At 32.0% G+C, this 7,863-nt stretch overlaps 1 long non-coding RNA gene across 1 annotated transcript; it reads left to right on the top strand.

Moving 5' to 3' along the window:
• The first annotated feature begins 503 nt into the window (after nucleotides 1–503).
• LOC127734358 (uncharacterized) lies at nucleotides 504–6,160 on the top strand. The gene is made up of 3 exons (XR_007997528.1): nucleotides 504–619; nucleotides 4,241–4,339; nucleotides 5,588–6,160. It is a non-coding gene; the product is annotated as an uncharacterized LOC127734358 (long non-coding RNA).
• The last annotated feature ends 1,703 nt before the right edge of the window (nucleotides 6,161–7,863 follow it).

Genomic DNA, 7,863 nt, shown 5'->3' on the forward strand with positions numbered 1-7,863 from the left:
ACATGCAGTCATGTATAAATGAAGAACAGACAATGATATCAATTTATGGTAAGATATGGACAAGTTTAGTTCAAGATTTTCAATACCAAAAAATCTAGGACACGGTATTCCATGCGCACGTCGCGTGTTTCTGGTCATGGAATAGCTAAGATAAGGAAGACAAACTTTATGCTTATATTTCAACCCAAAAGGCCTAATCAACTTTTCATATATAAGATAACCTTAAAATGATATCCGATAAAAGTAAACTTATCGGAGTCTCTATGAAAATTTATTTTGACCGCCATCACACTGAATGTAGTATAAGAATTCCTAATTTTTCTCCATTTGAGATGAAACATGGGAATTAGACAGGGAACCAGATTATTTTCCTCTAAGACTATAACCAGTGAGGTATAATAGTTGGGGTTCTAATGATCTAAAAACCACGATATGGACCACGCTCTGATTGGCTTATTTATTTTTCATTTTTGTTATCTATCATACGATTGGTTCTCAATGTAACTCGGATTTATTCTACGAAAAAAAGAGTTTCCGAAGTGTACTTTCTGTTTCGATTTCACGTTATATTTATACTGCTGTTAATTGACGGGCAGGAGTCCTAAAGATGCGGAAAAGGGTAAACACTAAAACAAAAATTGCATGTTTACGACCAAATAACAAACATAGCTTTGTTTTAAACATTAAGGCCAAAATATCAGGATTTGATCCAACCTGGGATTTATAAACTTAAAAGTTCTCAGTATAAGTCTATAACTAATGAGTGGTGTGAGCATTTTGATAGTAAGAGATACTGACATATTCATTATTATATGTTTACACAGTTGTGCCCCTATGATTTTTTTTATTATTGCTCTTAGTATAGGGGGTCTCATTTTTTTTGGGGGGGGTTCTGATCCTGGATCCCACTTATTGTTTAGTGAGAATCCAGTATCCCTCTTCTCGTTGCCAAAATAGTGCATGTAATTTCCTGTGTCCTGCCGGACTTCATTTCCTGTTTTTAATCTTAATTATTCGACCATCAAGTGTCGTGCTAAAAAAATCAGCCAATACGGGGTCACGCTTAGACCCTAATGAGACCCACTTAATTAGTATTCATAACCATATGATTAAACAGTTAGGCTGTGATCATTGTCTGATTATTGCCCTTGATAATCTTGATCATATGATTAAACAGTTCGGCCGTGATGATCGTCTGATTATTGCCCTTGATAATCAGTATCATATGATTAAACAGTTAGGCCATGATGATTGTTTGATTATTGCCCTTAGTATTTATAACCATATGAATAAACAGTTAGGCTGTGATGATCGTCTGATTATTTCCCTTGATAATCATGATCATATGATTAAACAGTTAGGCCGTGATGATTGTCTGAGTATTGCCCTTGATAATCATGATCATATGACTAAACAGTTAGGCCGTGATGATCGTCTGATTATTGCCCTCGATAATCATGATTAAACAGTTAGGCCATGATGATTGTTTGATTATTGCCATCAAAATTCATGATTATCTGATTACACAGTTTGACCGTGATGATCATTTGATTATCTCCCTAACTTTTCATGATTATCTGATTACATATTTTTGATTATTGCCCTTAATATTCATAATTATCTAGTGTAAGGTTTGATTGTTGCCCTTGATATTCATGATAGATTAGATAATGTTATATCACACTTTGATCATGTTAATCATTTGATTATTCCCCTTATTGTACATGAACCCGGATTTTGAAAAAGGGGTAGAGGCCCTATGGTAAACCAACATTTAGAGCAATACGTTTATAAAGTCTATACATTTATCATATATGAAGCTCCCTGCTCCCTCTAAATCTGCCTTTGATGATAATATGATTACAGGGTTTAATCATCACTTCAAATTGATTGGTTAATTATTGTCTTTTATAACCTTGTTTAATCATGCCAATAGTTTTGATTTCTGCCCTAAAAATTCATGATCATGTTATTAAATAGGTTGATCATTAAATAGTTAAATAGTTTGATCACTGCAATGTAATTGCAATACTTATATCAAGCCTGTACCTAAGAACCATATCAACAAAACAATACATACATGTCATATAGACTGTACCTACGAACCATATAGACAAAACTTATAACCTGAACCTAAGAAACATATAGACAAAACTTATAACATAAACCTAAGAATCATAAACAATACATATACCTTCAATATAAGAACCATAGAAAAATATATAAAGCCTATATCTAAGAACCGTAGAAAATACATATATACTGTAGACTATACTTAAACACCATAGACAACATAATAAGCTTATATCTAAGAATTATAGACAATATATACAGCCTATTTCTAACAACAATATACTATACATATAGACGGAAACTAAGAACCATAGACAAAACATATCATGCATATATCCTTTATCGAAGAACAATAGATAATACATATAAACTAAACCTAAGAACCATAGACTATACATATATACTCTACCTAAGAACCACAGACAATACATATAGACTGTACCTAAGAACCATAGACAATACATAATACATATAGACTGAACCTAAGAACCATAGACAATACATTATACATATAGACTGAACCTAAGAACCATAGACAATACATTATACATATAGACTGTATTAATTCTGTAGGTGGAACCTAAGAACCATAGACAATACATATAGACTCTACCTAAGAACCACAGACAATACATATAGACTGAACCTAAGAACTATAGACAACACATAATATATGTATATAGACTGTACCTAATAACCATAGACAATACATATAGACTGTACCTAAAAACCATAGACAATACATATAGACTGTACCTTAGAAACATAGATAATACATATAACCTATATCTAAGAACACTAGACTGTACATGCAGACTGAACCTAAGAACCATAGACAATACATATAAACTCTATACATAAGAACCATAGACAATACATATTGCCTATATCTAAGAACCATAGACAATACATATAGCCTATACCTAAGAACCATAGACAATACACGTAGACTAAACCTAAGAACCATAGACAATACAAAAAGACTGTACAGTCTGTACCTAAGAACCATAAACAATACATATAGACCATATCTAAGAAGCATAGACTATACATACAGACTGAACCTAAGAACCATAAACAATACATATAGACTGTACCTAAGAACCATAGACAATACATATAGCCTATAACTACGAACCATAGACAATATATATATAGACTGTACCTAAGAACCATAGACAATACATATGGCTTATATCTAAGAACCATAGACAATACATATAGTTCCGTGTTGAAGGCATTACTTTGACCTATAATGGTTTACTTTTATAAATTGTTACTTGGATGGAGAGTTGTCTCATTGGAATTCATCTTCCTATATCTATATACCTAAGAACAATAGACAATACAAATAGACTGTACCTAAACATCAACAAAACATATAGACTGAACCTAAGAACCATGGACAATGCATATAGACTATACCTAAGAACCATAGACAATACATATAGCCTATATCTAAGAACTATAGACAATGCATACAGACTGTACCTAAGCACCATAGACAATACATATAAATTGAACATAAGAACCATAGACAATGCATATAGACTGAACCTAAGAACCATAGACAATACATATAGACCAACCATAAGAACCATAGCCAATGCATATAGACTGAACCTAAAAACCATAGACAATGCATATAGACTGAACCTAAGAACCATAGACAATGCATATAGACCGAACGTAAGAACCATAGACAATGCATATGGACCATATCTGAGAACCTTAGACAATGCACATAGACTCTACCTAAGAACCATAGACAATACATATAGCCTATAACTTGGAACCATAGACAATGTATATAGCCTATAACTTAGAACCATAAACAATACATATAGACTATACCTTAAAACCATAGACAATACACATAGCCTATATCTAAGAACCATAGACAATGCATATATACTGAACCTAAGAACCATAGACAATGCATATAGACCGAACGTAAGAACCATAAACAATGCATATAGACTGAACGTAAGAACCATAGACAATACATATAGACTGAACCTAAGAACCATAGACAATACATATAGCCTGTATCTTAGAACCATAGACAATATATAAATCCAAATGTAACAACCACAGACAATACATTTAGCTTATACATTACCTGTAGTAATTGTTATATTGAATTCAATTTTTTTTCTGTCTACAGAGTTCCAGGAGACTTGGTGCATTCATTCTTAGTTAACAAATCACATTGTAAAGGTTTTGGACACACACTGTAATGTCACACCAGATGTATTAGATACTGGTATGTATATAGACAATATCAATATTGTTTTATTTTTAGATTTGGTAAGTGCCCCATGCATTAATTTTGAACCCCATCATTTAAAATTAAAAATTCCCTTTTTCTCTATGAATTAATCCATAGGTTTTTGGACTGGAAACATAGGTATTAAAATAAAAGGATGTGGTATGATTGCCACCAGAGACTAATTGACATAAAGGCAAGGAACTTAAGGTCATTGTACAGCCTTCAACAATGAGCAAACCCATTAAAGAACAAATAAAAATGTTCAGCTGATAAATGGCCTAACTCATCAGATCAATACACATATGACAATTAAACCACAAAAACAACTGGAGCCAATTTATCAGCAAAAAAGATTTTTCTGTTCATGTTTGTTGTGACAAATGAAATATTTAGCTTGAAAATTAAGTCTGCAAGTCCCTGCTATTTATGTTTCCTAGGATTATAATATTGGTTGAAATCCTGACCATTTGTCCACTTTTTCAACAACCTCCGTTTTACATAATTGAAGTGTCTTGGGCAATTTTCTTATGAAAAGATAAACAAAAGTGTCCTGTTTTAATACTTTCTTACACATGTAATCATCAATTTGAAACACTTTCAGCTTGTTGCAATGGTCAGAAAAGACATTTCTTAATCTACTCTTTTATATATTTCTAACACAAGAAAACATATACATTATAAAATATGTGGCAAGGAAACCCTTGGTTATTTACACAAGAATGTTATTCTATGTAAGAGTGTAATATTATCTTCTTGCAAACCTATTGGGACTTTTACATTGAGTCATCTTCTTTTGGTCAAGGTATTTAAACATTTATCTGTTCTATTACCAATTGAATAATTACAATAGTTATAAGTCTCTTTATAGTTTATTCACTTGGACCTTTAAATATCTTCTAAGAGAAATCTATCACTCAATGATTAATTTACATGAATAACAAAGATGAAAAGACATGTATCAACTCACAAAACCTCTTGCTTGCCAATTCTATGAATTCTGCAAGATCATGCATGAAAAAAAAAGATATTTTCGTCAGAAACTATTTGACAGAATGTGGTCAACTGCTATACAGTAATGAGTTGTAGAGAGTTTGCTCTTTTCAGGTCTTTCATGCACCAAATTCTATACTCTCTTCTCAAAATGCAATGTGTTCTGTCTGACTTCTTTGAAAATTTATAGTTTAAGTTCTAAAAGAAATAATGAGAGCTTACACATTCTAACATAAGAATTTTATATTTCAGGTTGTTCAACATCTTCTATGTCAAAGTTCACATAAAACCTCAAGGAGTTAGCACACAGATGGTTGAGCAGAATAACTGAACAAAACAACAAAAAAAGATTTTAACATTCTGTAATACATGAACTATTGAAATTTTTCATAGGCACTGCACATAAATGTATATGAAAAAATATAAACTTTTGATGTCTTTAATTATAGGAACTATATACAAGTTGTTTAGTATATAATAATGACATGAAAAAAATACCTATTTTAAAAATATTTTTGTAATATTTAAATTATCCATGAAAATAATTGAGTATAACAATTAAATCAATACCATCGATTGTTTGTAAATATTTATGCTTATATTTCAATAATGAGTAAAAATCATTATCATTAATTGAAACAACTTGCTCAGAAATGCTTACCAATAACTAGAACCAAGGTGTGAAGGACATATTATCCATTACATTTTGTAAATTATCAGAATATATGTGACATTAGCAAAAGGACTATTTTAGTTTTTGATTATATAAGCTTAATACTTAATGAGGCCATCACTTGTTATATTAAAAACATATTTTGACGTAAAGGCATATTTACAAACACATTAGTTTTAGATAATACAGGTAATAACAGAAACAAAGGTATTAAACACATTTGTGTTACAATTCTGTTGTTTACAGAGTATACACATATTAATAAACAACTAATAAATATAGATTCTACCACTGCATCGAGTGTGATACGATATTAATCCACTCGAGACAGTTAAATTTTCAAATTTAAAATCAGAGGCTCGCCGAGCGTTTTAAATATTTAAAAATTAACTGTCGAGAGTGGATAAATATCGTTTTACACGAGATTTGGTGGTGGAATCTGTTTCTCTAATGATTTTCTAACAATATGCAGGCAAACTTATTCCTTCTTTTCGAATGATCTGCAAAAAGATGTGTTCTTTCTATCTGACGTCATCAGGCATGGTCGCCTTTTTTCATGCCGTCACAATAGGAAATTCAGAGGAAAGCAAGAAAATTCGACGTCATAATCGTATTTTAACCAATGAAGAACTGAGATCAAACGAACCACACGTTGATTAATTTTTTTTATACAATGGGTGCAGAAAGGGATAAATTGACGAAGAATTAGAGAAAATAATATAAACCTGAAATATTTGTTAGCTGTGGTTATTATATACAGTCTATATATATTGTCTGTGGTTCTTCAAGAAAGTTTATATAAATTGTCTGCAGTTTGTTCGATACAGACTATATAAATTGTCTGTATATGAATAAGGAGATATGGTATGTTTGCCAATGAGACAACTATCCACCAAAGTTCAAATGATGTTAGCAGTTATTGACAACCGTACAGAATTCTACAATGAGAAAAATAACCCATACCATATAGTCAGCATTAAAAGGCATCGATGTGAAAAAAAAATGAAACAATTCAATTGAGAAAACTAATGTCTTAACTTATAGCAAATCAATTTACAAATATGACAGACATGAACCAACAACAACCACTGAACTTCAGTGTCCTTACTTGGGAAAGGCACACCAATAGTGCAGTTATAAGATACTATCTGCATTTATTGTCTGTTGTTTTTAGATACAGTGTGTATATGTTGTCTGTGGTTCCTAGATACAGTGTGAATATGTTGTCTGTGGTTCTTAGATACAGTGTGAATATGGTGTCTGTGGTTCTTAGATACAGTCTGTGTATATTGTCTGTGGTTGCTAGATAGTGTGTATATGTTGTTTGTGGTTGCTAGATACAGTGGGTATATGTTGTCTGTGGTTGCTAGATACAGTGTGTATATGTTGTTTGTGGTTGCTAGATACAGTGGGTATATGTTGTCTCTGGTTGCTAGATACAGTGTGTATATGTTGTTTGTGGTTGCTAGATACAGTGTGTATATGTTTGTCTGTGGTTGCTAGATACAGTGTGAATATGGTGTCTGTGGTTCTTAGATACAGTCTGTGTATATTGTCTGTGGTTGCTAGATAGTGTGTATATGTTGGTTGTGGTTGCTAGATACAGTGGGTATATGTTGTCTGTGGTTGCTAGATACAGTGTGTATATGTTGTTTGTGGTTGCTAGATACAGTGTGTATATGTTGTCTGTGGTTGCTAGATAGTGTGTATATGTTGTTTGTGGTTGCTAGATACAGTGTGTATATGTTTGTCTGTGGTTGCTAGATACAGTGTGTATATGTTGTCTGTGGTTGCTAGATACAGTGTGTATATGTTGTCTGTGGTTGCTAGATATAGTGTGTATATGTTGTATATG

This window comes from Mytilus californianus, unplaced genomic scaffold (assembly GCF_021869535.1).
Source record: "Mytilus californianus isolate M0D057914Y unplaced genomic scaffold, xbMytCali1.0.p SCAF_3, whole genome shotgun sequence".
In the NCBI taxonomy this organism is placed as follows: Eukaryota; Metazoa; Mollusca; class Bivalvia; order Mytilida; family Mytilidae; genus Mytilus; species Mytilus californianus.